Source organism: Nicotiana tabacum, chromosome 3, assembly GCF_000715075.1.
Source record: "Nicotiana tabacum cultivar K326 chromosome 3, ASM71507v2, whole genome shotgun sequence".
In the NCBI taxonomy this organism is placed as follows: domain Eukaryota; kingdom Viridiplantae; phylum Streptophyta; class Magnoliopsida; order Solanales; family Solanaceae; genus Nicotiana; species Nicotiana tabacum.
In genome coordinates this window covers 153803267-153822681 of record NC_134082.1, presented here as the reverse complement: position 1 = coordinate 153822681, position 19415 = coordinate 153803267, and the positions used below count along the sequence as shown (strand labels likewise).

The following is a 19415-nucleotide window of genomic DNA, read 5'->3' as shown; positions in this document are numbered from 1 at the left end:
TATTTGCATGAGGCTAATCCCTGCCTCTCTATTTGCATGAGGCTAATCCTTGCATCCACAACTGCATGAGGCTAATCCTTGCCTCCATATTTACATGAGGCTAATCCTTGCCTCCACACCTGCATGAGGCTAATCCTTGCCTCCATACCTGCATGAGGCTAATCCTTGTCTTCGTACCTGCATGAGGCTAATCCTTGCCTCCATATCTGCATGAGGATAATCCTTTCTAATCCTTGCCCCCATATCTGCATGAGGCTAATCCTTGCCTCTGTATTTGCATGAGGCATATCCTTGCCTCCGTATTTGCATGAGGCTAATCCCTGCCTCCATACCTGCATGAGGCTAATCCCTGCCTCTATATCTACATAAAGCTAATCGCTGCCTCCCTATTTTGCATGAGACTAATCCTCGCCTCCGTACTTGCATGAGGCTAATCCCCGCCTCCCCACTTTCATGAGGCTAATCCTTGCCTCTATACTTGCATGAGGCTAATCCTTACCTCCCCATCTGCATGGGACTAAGCGTTGTCCCTCTTCGCACAAATATTCCTCTATTTCTAGTACTATCTACTTGCTTTTCAATCGGGCTAAGCTCTGCCCATCATTTCACAAGACTAAGCTTTGTCTTGTTAACATCATTGCTGCATATCATGGGCTGAAATATCGCCAATCTATCCGAAGGCATCATAGTCTAAAAGGCATCATCCTCATAGCCGGAAGACACCATGCCATAGCCTAAGGATCCCTCAATTTTGCATATCATAATTCAAAGGCGTTATAGTTCGGAGGCACCATCTTCATGGCCTGAGAACATTTTTTAATGGCCTACAAATCTCTCATCAAGCAATTCATGGCCCAGGACGTCATGGTCTAAGGACGTCATCCTTAACCGTCTAAAGACAACATTCATAGTTCAACAGGAACTTGCATCATGTTTAAATTTATACACAATATACGCTTGTATTTCTTCTATTTGAGGGAAACCGGCGAGCAACGACTATCCCAGTAGGAGTGATCCCGCTCCAGTTCTCCCGACCATATAAAACCTAACCTCTTCTATAAAACCGTTCATTCATTTAGCCCTAGATGTTGCGTCCGTTGTTGTAATGACTTCACCGGTATACTCCGCCGATGGATCCGGAACTACATACAGCTTGATTCCTGTAAAACCAGGGATATATAGGCAGCTCAGAAGCCAGGGTGCGACCTAATCTTTCGGAACGTTCGCTCAGTCAAAATTGGCCATCATATCTTTACCCGACAAACTCTTTCATCCTTTCCGGGTAAAGAGGAGCAGCTGTTGATTCCCAATTTTTCCCAAAAAATATTTCAAATTGCATATATGTCTTTAAAATCATGCATTGATTAGGAATTGATATTTTTCACAATTTTCCTATATTTTTATTAATTTATCCAGCATTTCATTTCCAAGAAATAATTACAAAATTACCTCACAAATGATTTCAAAAGCATTTCTTGATGTAATGTATTATTTTTGGTCTTATTAAGACCAAATTATTTCATAATTAGCCAAGTTGGCACCTTTTGGCTATAATTACAAAAACTTTGTAATTATAGCCCAATCATATGATTTTGTACTGTTTTCATCCGAAAATAACCATGTGTATTTTTTAAATACTAAATAAACATTTTAAAATTATTTTCTACGCATGAAATTCATGTTTTATAAGTAACAACTATTTTTGTAAATTGTTTTAATTAATTTACATTGGGTATTTAACAAATAGCCACTTTTATTTCAATTATAGCCTAATTAAATCATACCTCAACCCAATTAAAACGGCCCAAATACCCCAGGCCCAATACCTTATCCTACCCGGCCCAATCCCTTGTCTAATCTGGATCGTTGATCAACTTTAATCAACGGTCCAGATCTCCCCTTTCCTTAATTAACCCTAGAGACTACCCCCCTCCCCCCTCATTTTGCTCTTTCACTCCACTGTTACACTCTCCCCTCACCTCTCAAATTCTCTCTACTAAAACCTAAAGCTCTCATCGGCCGTCAACTTGCCGGTAACTATAGTGGTCTCACCACCATCCCAGCCCTCATGGCTCCTTCTTACGCCGGGTTACTACTGCCTTGAGGTCCTCAAAGGAACCAGAGGCGGTTCAACTCACCGCCATGGTTTTTCATGTCATTCCCAGGCCAATCTTGGCATGTCCGAGTAAGATCCTGCCATCTCCGGCTAGAACCTATGGTTTCTAGGCCGATTCTCTTTCTCTTTGGTTTATCTCTCTAAAACCCTAACTATTAGCTCTTGATTTCTTAGATTTGTAATATACTTGGGTATATTCCGAGTTATTTTGCTGTTTTCATTAAAGATTTTCTGATTTTTCTAAAACGACTCTTCATCTTCAAACCAGGGTTTCTTAACCCCTTTTCAAAATGGCTTTTCCTTCTAATTTTAGTATTAATCTATGATTTTCACTATGTTTAAACGTTTATTTGAGTTTTCTCTTTTTATCTGAGTTATTATGTTGAAAACCTTAAGTTTCTTGGTTTTAGTCCTGGATTCTGAGTCTGTTTTGTGATAATATGTTCGCTTAATCTATATATGTGCTTGTTGCTCATGAGCCTTATGATTCTCTATGGTTTTACCCTATTTAGTTCATCATTGTCTCTGACGTTTTCTTCTTCCGCCTATGTCATGTTTATTCTATTAATTCGTGCTATGCTCTATGTGAATCCCTAATTTAGTGTGATTTTACCCTATTTGGCTTATTAGGGTTTCTGATTCTTGCCTATTATGTGTTTATTCCGCTTGTTCTCATAAATTTTGTGTTAATTTCTCCTAAATCAGTACTATTTGCTATTTTTGAATCTTTGAATCTCTGTGACTGATCCTTCACTGATTTCTTGTGATATTCTCTACTTATTTTAACCTTTAAGATATTTTCTTACCTTTATCTATGGTCGAGCATGTTGTCAACTGATTCTTAAGTATTTTCCTTGATTAGAATCTGCTGAACCTAGTCTCTATTACATGTTGTGTACTTGTACTATGCTGAAAATATTTCCTTATTTGTTATATTCAGCCTTATATGATTTCCTTCCTTATTTAGTATTTGCATGTTACCGTTTAAATTTAACTCCTTAATTAAAGGAAGTACTTATACTAATTTGATTCTAATTAGTACATAGTTCCATAATTACTGCTGAACTATGATTCTTGCCTTATTTTCTACCTGTTTTCAAACTATAAATACCTTGCTCTTTCATAGCACAAAGAGATGAACACATTGGTTCAAAACTCTCTCTCATACAAAAACTCTCTTCTGCTCTCTTTTCTCTTGTTACTTGCTATTGTTCTAAGTCAGCCGGCTGCAAGACAAGGCTGATTACTCTACTCTCTTGCTCCTCACTTTGTGTTTACTACCTTCTTTATTTGTATGTTCTGATTTAAATTCAAGTTCCAAAAACAATATGGTCCTTTTATTACTTCAATTAATCTTGTTTCTAGTATGCTTTTACTTATGGTTTTGCTGTGAAACATGTAGTTGAAATATTTACTTTATTAGCACATTATGTACTCCCCTTCCTTAGGATCAGTATGAACATGTTACCCCCCTCTTTGTAGTCTATCTCCATGTGATCTTGCTCTATCTGGTTTCTGGTATGAATCTCCTTTTAAAGTAGTTTGTACTCCTAAACTTGTATGATTCTGGGATTGATTTTAAATTATGTTGATCATATACTGAACCCCTTGAGCATTGCTGATTCTGCGACTGTCTAATCAGTGTTTTGAGCATATTTGTACCAATTCCAAAGACTTCTGCGTGCTATGTGTTTACCATTATGTGTTTTACCTGTCCCCAATTCCTATTTACCCTTGTGTGAAGGCTTGTGTACTAAACCTGTCTTGGTTCTTTGTTCTATGCGTGATGTTGAACCTGTTTTTGTTCTGAGGTTGGTTTGTTGTTTGTTGATTGCCCTACTCTTTTCAAAACTGTCTTATTGAATAACTCTTCTGTTGTTTTACAAAACTATTTTCAAGTCTCTTTTCAAATTGTTTTCCTACTTAAACTTTTTTTTTTCAAAACTATGTCAAGCATTTTCACTCTATTCTTAGATCCCTAAGTTCTGCCCCTCTAATGACTGCTTAGGGATCCCTATGAGATCCCTCTAAACTCTGATGTATTAGAGCTGGCCCTTCCACACTGCACTTACTCAAATATGGTTGTGAAATCTGGGAGTGAGCACTGCTTGGGATTTCTTGAGATCCTTAGGGAACTCTGACATACCCGGATATTGAGAAAGGCTATGAAACAATCTGAGCAGTTGAGGTTTTGGAAATCTGGGCCTACTTGCAGGATCCCTATGGTGTAACTCCTTATTTTTCTTTATCTATTAATGCAATTCATTCAATGTTGGTTTGTAATATTCATTGTAAACGAATATTGGGGCTGGCTAGTAAAAAAGGGGAGGGTAGCTATACATGTTATCAAAGGGTAGAAAACATGCTTTAGGTTTATATTTTTCTGTATGTGCATCAGAATTCATGTTTAGGACCAATACATGCAAATCATATCATGCATTAGATACCATACTCCTAGGTTTTATGTATACTATTTTTAGCATCTCATTTTGACATCCTTATTATCACTTAAAATCCTGTTTCTAGGATAAACTACAACATTAAAATAAACTCTTATTTGCTCCTTCCTACTTTTATTTGCTAAAGTCCTATGTGTTCTTGCTTGTCGCCTTAGTATTTTCTCCTTTAAACCTTAGGGGTCCATCTAGAATTGCCTATAGGTAGAGGTCCTAATTTCCTCCATGACCATTAATAAGGGGCGGGTAACTGCACGCATAGAGATCGCTAAATAACATTCGCTTAATAACCGCTAAGGGGTGGGAAGGATAGATATAGATATGATGACTACACGCTAATGTCACATGTAGCCCCTCATTGAGGAGTGTTTACCAGACATTGCGTGGGGTGATCCTGTAGGCTAACCAACCTAGGACCCCTCCTTCCCAAATTCCCTTTACTTTCCATGTGTATACAATTTGTTTAAGACTTTCCTTTGTCTCATTATTTGAGTCATGTAATGTTCGAAACCTGCTCTTATTTGTAATTGTCACACCTCCTTTTTACCTCCCGAGGGGGGATATAAGGGAATTTTTCTAATTTAAGTGACATTAACCGAAATGAGATTATTTTATTTATTTTCAGAGTCGCCACTTGGAATATTTATTATGGTATCCCTAGTGACCGGTTTATTTAAAATCTCAAATCAAGGAAATTTTCAACTTTATTTAAAAGTCTGCGAACCAGAAATTCTAGATAAGGAATTATGTTAACCCGTGAGAAGGTGTTAGGCATTCCCGGGTTCCATGGTTCTAGCACGGTAACTTAAACTATTAATAAATGGCCTATTATCTAATTTATTACACGTTTTAAACCTATTATGCATTTTTAACTTTATAACCATCTTTAATTAATTTAACCACTTTTTAAGATTTATGAAATTTATTTGAACGAGTCACAATATTGTGCACTTGTTGTTTTTGTACATATTGCAAATCGCATCTCATGAAATGCACCCGCAATTTACAACATATTTATTTTACTTATTATTAGAAGTTGTGGTCGGGTCACATGAAATGCACACCCGAATTGGGGATTACGTATCGAGACTATGCCACGGGAGCCGTACCCATAGTCACGATGATTTATTAATTACGCCTAAAGTAAGCTACGATATTCATGATTAAATCATACTCGTGTCACGTAAACATGTACACAATCACTATAATATATTTATTACGAGAACATGCGTAAAGGCATAATAGTATCTTTGAATAATTCGATCTCATTCTTATACCAAGCTTATGTCCGGTTTCCAATACCAGTGGCCCATTTATTTATAAAAAAATAGAGAAACGGATCCAAAACTGATTCTACTCACGTAGCCCACTTTAGCTTAAGAACAGTGACCAATTTTCATTTAGTGCATAACAAGAGCACATGGATCAATACCAACTAGCTACTATTTTTAGTGTTTCTTGTTCTCAATTTTCATGAAAATATGATTAATAATAATTAAAATCAACACTAGAAAAAATAGGAGGAAAACTGTAACGATCCGACCGGTCGTTTTGAGCTTTTGCATTTTACTCACCAGTTCCCGGGCATGACTTGCCCCGTGTGATATATTATGACTTATGTAAATCGTTGGTTTTGGTTTTCAGGGTAATCGGAATGAATTTGAAAGAATAGTTCTTAGTTTGAAGTTAAAAATTTGAATGGTTTGAGCAAGATTTGACTTGTTTGTACATGATCTCAGATCATAATTTTTATGCTTTGGTTAGCTCCGTTAGGTGATTTGGGACTTAGGAGCATGATCGGAATGCATTTTGGAAGTCCATGGAATGTTTAGGCTTGAATTGACGAAATTTGGATTTTGGCATTTTCTGGTTGATAGGTGAGATTTTGATATAGGGGTTGGAATGAAATTACGGAAGTTACAGTAGCTCTGTTGTGTCATTTGTGACGTGTGTGCAAAATTTCAGGTCATTTAGACGCGATTTGGTTGGGTTTTTGACCAAAAGAGTAATTTGGAAGTTCTTGAGATTATTAGGCTTGAATCCAATGTGATTTTGGTGTTTTGATGTTGTTTTGAACGTTCCGAAGGTTGGAACAAGTTTTAATGAGGTTATAAGATATGTTGGCATGTTTGGTTGACGTCTTGAGGGCCTCGGGTGAGTTTCGGGTGGTCAATCGGACCATTTCATATTGTTTGGGATTGCAGAAAATTGCTGATCCGTGTGCAGAGAAATGGCCTTTGCGTTCGCGGGTAGGCCGTCGCGTTCGCGAAGGGTTAGCTGGTGAAGGCTGGAATTTTAGCCTTCGCGTTCGCGAGACAGGTTCTGCGTTCGCGAAGGGCTGTGTGATTGGTCATCGCGTTCGCGTAAAGTGGACCGTGTTCGCGTAAGAGGAATTGGGCAGCTGAGCTTCAGGGTGTTTATTCATCGCGTTCGCGAGAGGTGTTGCGCGATCGCGAAGGGTTAGTCTGAGGAAAACATCGCGTTCGCGAGTGGCAAGACGCGATCGCGAAGAAGGATTTTTGGTCAAAGCTGGACTGTGTTTCGTGAATGCAAGGCATTGACCACGTTCGCGAAGATAGTTTTTGATGCCTAGGCAGAATGTTTAAATAGCCATTGTCCGCGATTTTGGGGCTAATTTTCACCATTTTTGGGCGATTTTGGAGCTTTTTAAGAGGATTTGAAGAGGGATTCAAGAGATAACACTTGGAGGTAAGATTATTGAACTCAATACTCGATACTATGTTGATTCTTACTTATTTAATCATGAAAAAAAAACGTGGAAATTAAAGCCAAAAAAATTGGGGAATTAGGGCTTGGATTTGGAGAGTGTAAATTGAGAATTTGAAGGGGCAATTGAGGTCCGATTTTGATGTTCTTGGTATGTATAGACTCGTGAGAGGATGAGGATTCTATTGATGTGACTTTTATTGGATTCTGAGACGTGGGCCTGGGGGCTAGGTTTGAGCAATTTCGGGATTTTTGATGTAAATTGGATATTTTCGAGTGGGCTTTGTTTCCTTAGCATATTTAATGGTTATGTACTGATTATGGCTAGATTTGGAGCATCCGGAGGTCGATTCGTGAGGGAAAAGGCACCACGGACTAGAGTTTGAATCGGATCGAGGTAAGTAATGATTGCAAATGTTGTTCTGAGGGTTTGAAACCCCGGATTTCACATCGTTGTGCTACTTTGAGGTGACGCACACGCTAGATGACGAGCGTGGAGTCATGCACCGTTGGGGATTGTGACTTGGTCCATTCCGTGTGACTGTTAAGTCACGTATTTAATTTAAAATATTATGATATTCCATATTTTAGAGATTGATATTATATTTTGGGTTGTATGCCATGGTTAGGGCCTTGTGCCGACCTGTTAAACCCTTAGGGGCACTTTCACTATTTTTCCTCACTCTATTTGTTTTGAAAGCATATCCTCATTCATGTTTTACATGTTTATTGTTTAAATCTGGTTTTATCACTTTACTTCTTAAAATGTGAAAACTGTTTGGGCTGAGTTCCTTGTTATACTGATGGTCCGAGTGATCGTGAGGTTGATGACTAAGATAGACCAAGGGTCTGATTGTGAGGTTGATGACTGAGATAGACCGAGGGTCTGATTGTGAGGTTGATGACTGAGATAGACCAAGGGTCTGATTGTAAGGTTAATGATTGAGAGAGGTTGAGGGCCTAGTTGTGAGGATCGATGAGATATATGAATCGGGTTGCACGTCGCATCGATATATGGATCGGGTTGCACGCCACAGCGGTTACTATATGGTACCTATTGAGTGTGAGTGCTAAGTGTGAACGTTGATTGGTAAGAGTCGAGTCACGAGTGACTGAGAGGCTTGCCCGAGGGGCTACATAAATATACATGTACATGAGTGATGCTTTTCTTGAGGGGCTGGTCTATGAACTTACTGATTTCACTCCTCCTTAAAGTGAGTTTCTATCGAATGTGTTGATTTAATTATTGCTTTCACTCGGCTTTAGAACGAGCCACTATTGAAAATGTTGAACAAATACTTTAAACGACTTTCATTTAAACTGAAGTTTTAACTTATGAAATGGTATGAATTTCTGTTTTGCCGAGAGGCTGTATACGAACTATGTTTTGCCCGAGGGGCCGATTATGATTTTCATCTCTTTAATTATATATATTTCATTAAAACTATATTGAAAAGGTTAGGAAGATAACTTTTAAAGGATTTTACTAAGTTGGGCATTTAACGAAACGATTTGAATGGTATCCTGATTTGGGAACATGTTGTAATCACTGTGGTTTTATGACGTGGTTGACGTGTTTTCTTACTGCTCAGTCTTTATTTACTCTTATTACTTACTCTGTTGGAGTACTCACATTACTCCTTGCACCTCGTGTGCAGATTCAGGTATTTCGGAACCCGGTAACGGGTGTTGATTGCTCTAAGGCGGAGTCATCGGAGTTAGCAAGGTGGCTGCCCGACATTCGCAGCATTGCTTTCCTTCCACTCATTTTCATTACTGTAGTTAGTACATTTTTAGACTCTTGTTGTATTCAGACCTTGGTAGATGCTCATGACTAGTGACACCCCGATGTCGGGCTTGTATAATTATTCCACATTTTTCTTTTAAATTTTATTATGAGATTATTGATTTATAAATGGTATAAAAACAACTTTTATTGGAAAATGGTTGATTCGGGAGTTATGTCGGCTGGCCTAGTTTCACGATAGCCGCCATCACGACCAGGTCGGTTTTTGGGTCTTGACAAGTTGGTATTAGAGCCTAGGTTACATAGGTCTCACGAGTCATGAGCAGGTTTAGTAGATTCTCGCGAAACGGTACAGAGACGTCTGTATTTATCCTCGAGAGGCTGCAGAAACTTTAGGAAAAACTTCTCATTCTTGAATTCTTATCGTGCGTCCTTGATTCAACTTGGAATGTAACTATTTGAATTCTTCTCACGCATTTGCATGCGCACATGAGAGCTCGGTCTCAGATGTGCATCGATGGCTTGTGATTCCCTGATCGAGGGGCGAGATGTGATCTCTGTGTGTTGATGTTGGGCTAGTCTGGAGGACTTGAGGCTGGACTTTTGCCTATAACTTGAGCACCTAGGTGCTGATTGTGTGAGCACGTGTTTTTGCACTTACATGTTTGGTAGTGTCCCTATTAGTAGAAGTGATTGTTGGATGGCTATGCGATGAGTATGTTTTGACTGCGAGATCTATTCATATGATTTGGAAGCGACGAGAAGGGTCTGCTGGAGGATGGAAGAATTATTAGGTGCTTGATTTCCATCTTGCTTTAAGGTATAGCCCCGAATTATGGGAGTGTGAAGAATCTTTTCAGATGTCCTAGTTGGGAGTGAAGTAAATTTCATGTTGCGGTATGGGTTCAGACTCAAGAAAATTAAGCGACTGCATAATGTTTATGATGGTGGAAGGTATACAAAAATATTAGTCCGAGGCGAAGCAGGTGGGTTATCTCCTGCGGAGTGTTCGGAAGTTTGTGCGATCCTTATGTTGTCTGTTAGAAAATTTCATTTACAAGTGAAATATACGTGTTGCAATTTAAATTGGGTCGCTTAAGAGAGTGGGATTAACTGTTACGAGAGTGAATGCGAGAATGCAGAAGGGTTAAAGTACCAGAATTTCCTGTCTCACGAGCTTATGAAGGATTGAGTTTAATCTCACTATGGTATTATGGCAGCGATAAAGTATATGTATTATGAGTTATTGTGTATGTTTTGGTCTATGGCTTCGAGGCAAGTGGGGGAGTCCACTATTAATTAGTCGATTGCACGGTTATGTGCTATGTTGGTTCCAGTTTGAGGCGTGCGGGTGAATCAGTTATGGCTTACATAGATTGAGACCGAGGATGGCTCGAGTAAAGGAAAATTTTGACAAAGGTTATGTCATGCTTCATAGGTGTATGAGAATCACGGAATGTCTTAAGTGGTTATTGGTGAAGGATGCCCGGTGCATGGGGCGAGAAGTTGCTTGGTTGCATTAAGGTGAGGTTACATTCTGCGGTGTCGGAGTGCTAATGAGGCACATGTTGTTCGGTTCATTTAGTTAGGCTAATTGCAGTTTCAGTAGAGTGGATGATGCTATAAATTGGTTCTAATGTGTTCAAGATTTTACCTGTAATAATTGGAGATCTTCAAGTTGTGCTTTTGGCTAGAAACTGAGGTTTGTATTTGGAGGGTGTCAAGATTTGTGGTATTTTGATATCATTTAGGGAATTCTATATACATCAGCGTCAGGAAGGTAAAGGTAATGGATTTAGATTCGCAAGAAGTCTCTTCAGAGTATAGTATTTCGAATGTGGTACTTTGGGGATATTTAAGAGGGTATTCAGCGGGTTATGAGCCTTAGACAATGTGACTTTATGCTTGGGTCTCGTGTGGTAAGTCTGAGTTGAGGAATTGTGATGTTATAGCAAGAAGGAGTATTAAGTTGAAGGTAAATCAGAAGGGAACTTGGATAGATGGGATAGATTGGTAGTAGGCCGAGTCGATATGGCAAGGATATGATTAGTTCTTTGATGCTTACGAGGTAATGAGTTCCTACAGGTGTTTTGCGGCAATTCTTTTGGGTTTTAGTGACCTGCGTAGCTCGGTTGAGTTAGAAGGGCTCAGTCTTGATGACTTAAAGTTGTGCAAATTGAATTTGGAGAGTTCTAGATGGTTTCCACCACAGTTAGAGAAGTATATTTTTCCTATTGGCGTGAGGAGCATGGGATGTATAGTGATTTTCTTCTAGATGGGATCAATGGGAAGTTCTTGGCTAGTAGAGTACATAGTTGCTTGTGGCTCGGAAGGGATATGAAGTTCTCATAGTTATCCTAGGATGGCACGGTTTATGCGGTATATTGTGTAGGATTGAGATTTACATGTGTAAGGATACAGTTCAGTTTTGAAAGAAAGGTCATAAATTCTTAGATAGCATAGGCAGCTTTAGGTGACTAGATAAATGAGATCACTAATTGGTGTGGCTTGATGAGGGTATACATTTTACAAGGGGCGATGTGTTTGAGTTATGGTAGCTTTATTGGTATTATGGCACTATCTCGTCTGATTGATTGATGATATTAGTGTTTGTTTGATGGCACAGAAGAATTATGGGTATAACCCTCATGGGATGATTGAGTATTAGAGGTGTGTTGTATATTCGAGCGGCGAAATTGGGATTAGATATGGTAATTCGTGTGCCTTATGGACTTGGAGACTGAAAGTTCTCATAAACAGGTTAACTTGTGGTTGTGGACGGTAAAGATGTGGGCAAGTTAGTCAGATGATAGTTTGTGCTATAATTCAATCATTGTGAACCTTTGGAGGGTTATTTATCTGTTGTGGGTGACTAGAGTTGATGTGTGGTTTATTGGTAGAACTATATGGATGTGTTTTCTGCATTGAGACGGCTTTGTTAACTTCGAGTTGCTATTGGTGAGGGATGTGTTGATTTGGTTGTTATGGAGCTGATAGTAATCAGGGGGATCTTTGAGTTATCTTCCGTGTTACGAGATGTTAGGATTTGTTGGTTATAGGCACATGTGGTGCGGTGTTATTGGGGCCTCTCAGTGGAATTCGAGCGGGAAGAGCACTGGGTATTGCTCGGAGGATGGAGTATCGGTTATGTCCCTTAGAGTTGTGTGGTGTTATGTAATTGCCTCGCGATGGTTATGATGATTACTTTGGTTTTAGACATCATATTGCGCACGGTTGTCGACTTTGAGCATAGTAACTTAAGGTGTCTCATGTGGACCAGTGTTTGGATGAGGTCGCACATTGGAGCGAAGCTATGTGGAAGTATGATCCTACGGGTTAGATTCGTGTGTTCTGTTTCTACAATGTGTGGCAGGTTCTCAGCCTTGTGTTGTGGTGGTACTAGTGAGCTTTCGGTACAACTCTTTCATTTGAATCATTTTCATGAATTGTGTATGTTCGGATTGTTGCTTATTGGTGCAAGAATTGCACAAGTCGTGGCTTTAGTCTGTATTGATGTGTAAATCTCACCAAAGTAGTTTTGTTGGATTAGATGAGATCATCGGGATCTTTAATGACTGCAAAAGGATTCGATTTCAGCATGTTGGAAGGATAATATTGAGGCTCGGCTCAGAAATTTGTTATGGTCTTTGCTAAAGGAAAAGTGGCTTCATGAATGGTTGATCAGATAAATGGTTATGGCTTACTGTATGTTTTATTTATCATTGGCAGTATATGAAAGTGTTGGGATAAGACTTTAGCTGATAAGAGGTTTCCTACCGGTATTCGGTTGTTGTGTGCAGCTGCTATGATTAGAAGTTATCGCTACAAGAGTTTGAGTTATGTGGTATATCATGTAAATGCACCTGAGGTTGCAGGTATGGGTTATTACAGCTGGTTCAGACTTATTCAGAGTATAGATGTGAGATTTTGATCTTGTGGATGATTTCAGAAGTGGAAATGTGGTTCTAAGGCTTATGGGCTAGGTTGGATTGTAAGATTTCAGTTACAATGTGCTATCAGACTTATATAAGATAGGGTGACGTAGGATCACCCCCGGGTATGTGCATAGAAAGGTTATTCAGCGATTGGTTGGCTTTTGAAACAACTCTAGGCACGTTCAAGGACGAACGTATGTTTAAGTGGGGGAGGATGTAACGACCCGACCGGTCGTTTTGAGCTTTTGCACTTTGCTTGCCAGTTCCTGGGCATGACTTGCCTCGTGTGATGTATTATGACTTATGTAAATCGTTGGTGTTGGTTTTCAGGATAATCGGAACGAATTTGGAAGAACAGTTCTCAGTTTGAAGCTTGAAATTTGAAAGGTTTGACCAAGATTTGACTTGTTTGTACATGATATCGGATTGGAATTTTTACGATTTGATTAGATCCATTAGGTGATTTAGAACTTAGGAGCGTGATCAGAATGCATTTTGGAAGTCAGTGGAAGGTTTAGGCCTGAATTGGCGAAATTTAGATTTTGGCATTTTTCGATTGATAGATGAAATTTGGATATAGGGGTCAGAATGGAATTCTGGAAGTTCCAGTAGCTCACTTGTGTCATTTGTGATATGTGTGCAAAATGTTAGGTCATTCGGACGTGGTTTGGTTGGGTTTTTTACCAAAAGCATAATTTGGAAGTTCTTGAGATTCTTAGGCTTGAATCCGATGTGATTTTGGTGTTTTGATGTTGTTTTGAGCGTTCTGAAGGTTGGAACAAGTTTGAATGAGGTTATGGGATATGTTGGCAAGTCTGGTTGACGTCCCAAGGGCATCGAGTGAGTTTCGGGTGGTCAATCGGACCATTTCATATTGTTTGGGATTGCAGAAAATTACTGATCTGTGTTGCAGAGAAATGGTCTTCGCGTTCGCGAAGGGTTAGCTGGTGAAGGCTGGAATTTTAGCCTTCGCATTCACGAGGCAGGCTCCATGTTCGCAAAGGGATGTGTGATTGGTCATCGTGTTCGTGTAAGAGGAATTGGGCAGCTGAGCTTCAGGGTGTTTATTCATCGCGTTCGCAAGAGAGGTTGTGCCATCGCGAAGGGTTAGTCTGAGGAAAACATCGCGTTCGCGAGTGGCAAGACGTGATCGCAAAGAAGGATTTTTGGTCAAAGCTGGATTGTGCTTCGCGAACGCGAGGTCTTGACCGCATTCGCGAAGAAGGTTTTTGATGCCTGGGCAGAATGTTTAAATAGCCATTGTCCGCGATTTTGGGGCTAACTTTCACTATTTTTGGTGATTTTGGAGCTTTTTGAGAGGATTTGAAGAGGGATTCAAGAGATAACACTTGGAGGTAAGATTTTTGAACTCAATAACCGATCCTGTGTTGATTCTTACTTGTTTTATCATTTAAAAAATGTGGAAGTTAAAGCCAAAAAAATTGGGATTTAGAGCTTGGATTTGGAGAGTGTAAATTGGGAATTTAAAGGGGCAATTGAGGTCCGATTTTGATGTTCTTGGTATGTATAGACTTGTGAGAGGATGAAGATTCTATTGATGTGACTTTGATCGGATTCCTAAACGTAGGCCCGGTGGCCGGATTTGAGAAATTTCGGAATTTTTTATGTAAATTGGATATTTTCGAGTGGGCTTTGTTCCCTTAGCATATTTTCATGGTTATGTACTGATTAGAGCTAGATTTGGAGCATCCAAAGGTCGATTCGTGAGGACAAAGGCATCGCGGGCTAGAGTTTGGACCGGATCGAGGTAAGTAATGATTGTAAATGTTGTCCTGAGGGTTTGAAACCCCGGATTTCACATCGTTGTGCTACTTTGAGGTGACGTGCACGCTAGATGACGAGCGTGGAGTCGTGCACCATTGGGGATTGTGACTTGGTCAGTACCGTACAACTGTTGAGTCACGTATTTGATTTGAAATCTTATGATATTCCATATTTTAGAGATTGATATTATATTTTGGGTTGTATGCCATGTTTGGGGCCTTGTGCCGACCTGTTGAGACCCTTAGGGTGCTTTCACTATTTTTCCTCACTCTATTTGTTTTGAAAGCATATCCTCAGTCATTTTTACCTGTTTACTATTTAAATCTGGTTTCATCACTTTACTTCTTAAAATGTGAAAACTGTTTGGGCTGAGTTCCCTGTTTTACTTATGGTCCGAGTGAACGTGAGTTTGATGACTAAGATAGACCGAGGGTCTGATTGTGAGGTTGATGACTGAGATAGACTAAGGGTCTGATTGTGAGGTTTATGACTGAGATAAACCGAGGGTTTGATTGTGAGGTTGATGACTGAGATAGACCGATGGTCTGATTGTGAGGTTGATGACTGAGATAGACCAATGGTCTGATTGTGAGGTTAATGACTGAGAGAGGCTGAGGGCCTGGCTGTGAGGATTATACTTTTAGGGATCGGGCTGCACGCCGCTAGAGCTTGGGCTGTAGGAGCCCCTTCGAAGTTTGCACACCCCCAGTGAGCATAGTCGACTATATATATGGATCGGGCTGCATGTCGCAGCGATATATGGATCGGGCTGCATGCTGCAGCGGTTACTATATGGTACCTATTTAGTGTGAGAGCTGAGTGTGAACACTGATTGGTAAGAGTTGAGTTACAAGTGACTGAGAGGCTTGCCCGAGGGGCTACATATATGCATGTACATGAGTGATGCTTGCTTGAGGGGCATGGTTATGAACTTAGTGTTTTTTCAGTCCTCCTTAAAGTGAGTTCCTATCGAATGTGGTTATTTAATTATTGCTTTCACTCATCTTTTGACCGAGCCTCTATTGAAAATGTTTAACAAATGCTTTAAATGACTTTCATTTAAACTGAAGTTTTAAGTTATGAAATGGGTATGAATTTCTGTTTTGCCGAGAGGCTGTATAAAAACTATGTTTCGCCCGAGGGGCCAATTATGATTTTCATCACATTCACTATATATATATATATTTCATTAAACCTATATTGAAAAGGTTAGGAAGATAACTTTTAAAGGATTTTACTGAAGTTGGGAGTTTAACGAAACGATTTGAATGATATCTTGATTTGGGAACATGTTGTAATCACTGTGCTGCTATGACGTGGTTGACGTGTTTTCTTACTGCTTAATTTTTATTTACTCTTATTACTTACTGGGTTAGAGTACTCACATTAATCCCTGCACTTCGTGTGCAGATTTAGGTATTTCAGAACCCGGTGACGGGTGTTGATTGCTTAGAGGCGGAGTCATCGGAGTTGGCAAAGTGGCTACACGACGTTCACAACACTGCGTTCCTTCCCCTCATTTTCATTACTGTAATTAGTACATTTTTAGAATCTTGTTCTATTCAGACTTTGGTAGATGCTCATGACTAGTGACATCCCGATGTCGGGCTTGTGTAATTATTCCGCATTTTTCTTTTAAATTTTATTATGTGATTATTGATTTGTAAATGGTATAAAAATAACTTTTATTGGAAAATGGTTGATTCGGGAGTTGTGTTGGCTGGCCTAGTCTCACGATAGGCGCCATCACGGCCGGGTCAGTTTTTCGGCTGTGACAAAAACCTAAAACCGTGTCTTTGTGTTCAGTAATATAATTATCACGCTCTGTATTTGCAATTCACTCTATTAAGTTCACTTGTTTAAACAAACACACTAGTAGTAAAAATAATTCTAAAGCAAACACCCATGGTAAATAAAGCAAACCAACAAAATTAATAAAAAAAAATAACTCTTTGATAAATAAACAAGAATGAAGTTATGCTTTTGAACTAAAGAATTGGACATTCTGTATTGAAGAATCTAACCTTTTCTGGTGCAGAGGAATGGAAATAGCGAGAAAAATCCCAACGAACTTTGAACCTCGACTGAAATCGTCGGCGACCTCGAAACCTATCGGAAAACTCAAAGCTCAACCCGACCTCAGTCAAATTCCATTGGATTCCAAATCAAAAATCAGAAGCATAAAACCAATCCTCCATGTTTATTTGATTATCTTTGATCACACCAACAATATCAGATTGAATATCTTTGAATTAGCAAATTGCAACTCCAATTGAAGAAGAAAAAAAATATGTGTAGGATTCAGCTTTTTAGCAGACTCGTTAAAGTTTGGAAAATTCAGAGAAGGAATAGTTATTAAATTGAGAGTTTAGAGTTGAGATTTGGTGGGGTCCAACTTCCAAATCACAATTTCCAGCAAAGGCAATTTGGCAACTCCTCCTCCTTTCCTTTTTTTGTTTTTAGTGTGTGATCTCTTTGTCTCTTTTGATGTGTGTGTTGCTGGAATTTTCGGCAGCTTTTGAAAGGATCAAAAAAAGCATCAATGGGTGTTGGAAAATTTTTGAAGTCCAGAGACGATCTTCGCTAAAGAAAGGTCTCCCCTCTTTCCGATTTGATATCTCTGTTTCGTGGGTGTTGCGGCTAACTTAGCTGCCTAATTTTGGAATGCTGCCGTTTTTTGTTTTTTTTAGTCTAGATCTAGGTCTAGGTTGTGAAGAAGAAGGACCCTTTTAAAGTATTAAGATTTTATGAGTATTGAGCTTGGATCTATGGGCTAAGGGTAATTGGGCTTGGACCATATCTTTTGGGTTTGAATCTAAGCTAGGAAGACCAAATAGTACAATGTATCTATAAAATGTGAAAATCACTCTAAATTAAAATAAACTAATATAAAACTAATTTCTAAAAGAGAAACTAATTTTTGTATTTTCAAATGTTATAATACAATAAATATGAATATACTAATTGACTTTTAACCTAAAGATGAAAATAATTTTCTTGTAATTTTTATTTTTTATGATAAAAATAAAGTAAAAGAGTCAAAACTATTTAGAATAGCGATATTAAACCTAAATTAAATATTTAGGCTAAAATGTGTAAAATCTTGGAGAGGGTCAAAAATTACATGTCTACAGCTGCCCCTCTTTAACTGGAAATGCGAAGAGTTTTCAGACAAAGAACGACGAGACAGGTTTTTTGACTCGACCCTTATTTAAAGAGACCAAAAACTAAGAGAAAGGAGAATGTGACCGAGCCCTGGTATCTGAGCTTCCTACATATCATTGGCTATAAAGGAATCAGGCCACGTGTAGTTCAGAATTAGAAAAAGTGATAGAGTACCAAGGTGGAGAGCCCATTGGGGTGCCGTCGAGGTTTCGGTTTGCGGTTCCTGTTATTACATCAAAATCAAAATTTAAAAGACTAACTAAGCCTACCAGCTACCAGCTACAAGATTCATATCTATGAGTCTTCTGAAGCTTGATATTAAGTCTTGGTTGGTTCTTCATGCGGACTCTGATCTAAATCCTAACGCTTGTTAGCTGCAAGTGCTGGTTCATTCCTTTTTCAACTTCTCGGATCAAGGCGGGACATGCAAAGCTTGTGAATTCAATCACGTCTTGAGCATTCCACAGCTTTTCTCTGCTTCTGCACTTTGAGTTCACTTCTTTTTTCTTTTTTTTTTTATTCTGGATTAAGACTACTTCTTTTGGTCGTCTCGAACCCTGTGCCTTGAGGTAAAACCTGCTCAGACATCAAAAAAACAAATAAACGAAAATTTTCTGCCCCAGTTTTCACTAGGAAAATTTCGTGAGTTATTGTAAAAAAATTCTAAACTACTTCTTTATCAAAAGCAAATAAAAGTCAGGATTGTGTATCCTTGAGAAAGGAGATTAGGGAGTGGAGACCCTATATCTAAAATGAAATCAACTGGGGATTGGAGGCCCTAAATTGGAAAAGATTATCAGGTTATGCTGGCATAAGCTATGGAGTGGGACCTTGTGTTGGAAAAGATTACCAGGTTATGCTGGCATCATCTAGGGAGTGGGACCCTGTGTTGGAAAAGATTAGCAGGCTATGCTGGCGTCAGCTAGGGAGTGGGACCCTATGTTGGAAAGTGAGACTACTGAATTGTGTACCTATGCTAAAATGAACCAAGAAGGATTTTTTTTGGTTTTTTTTTTTTTTGAGAAAATCAATTTCAATTTTTTTTGTTGAGAAAATTATTCTTTTAAATCAATTTCCCCAACGCTTTTCTTTTTCAAAGACATGAACAAATGACTTTTTTTTAATCGAGACACCCTCTTTTCTTTTTCTTTTTTTTTTCTTTTCTAGGAGAAAATTCATTAAACTAGGTTTTTATATCTTAGGAGAAAAACTCATCAGACTAAGATATATATTCTAGGAGAAAGTTCATCAGACTAAATTTTCTAATTTATTATCTTAGAAGAAGATTCATCAGACTAAGATTTTGATCCTACGAGAAAAGTTCATCTGACTATGAATATATTTTTTCGGTATCTTAGGAGAAAGATTCATCAGACTAAGATTTCTATCCTAGGAGGAAGTTCATCAGACTAGGTTTTCTATCTTAAGAGAAAAATTCATCAGACTAAGATTTTGATCCTAGGAGAAAGTTCATCAGACTAGGT

At 38.8% G+C, this 19415-nt stretch overlaps 1 long non-coding RNA gene across 1 annotated transcript in view; it reads right to left on the bottom strand.

The window, feature by feature from the left end:
* The window catches only part of LOC142175159 (uncharacterized), a 65525-nt gene extending 48063 nt beyond the window's left edge, over window positions 1-17462 (bottom strand). Inside the window, exon 1 of the long non-coding RNA XR_012704341.1 lies at window positions 16791-17462. This is a non-coding gene — a long non-coding RNA (uncharacterized LOC142175159). The remainder of the gene's footprint in view (window positions 1-16790) is intronic.
* Window positions 17463-19415: the final 1953 nt, after the last annotated feature.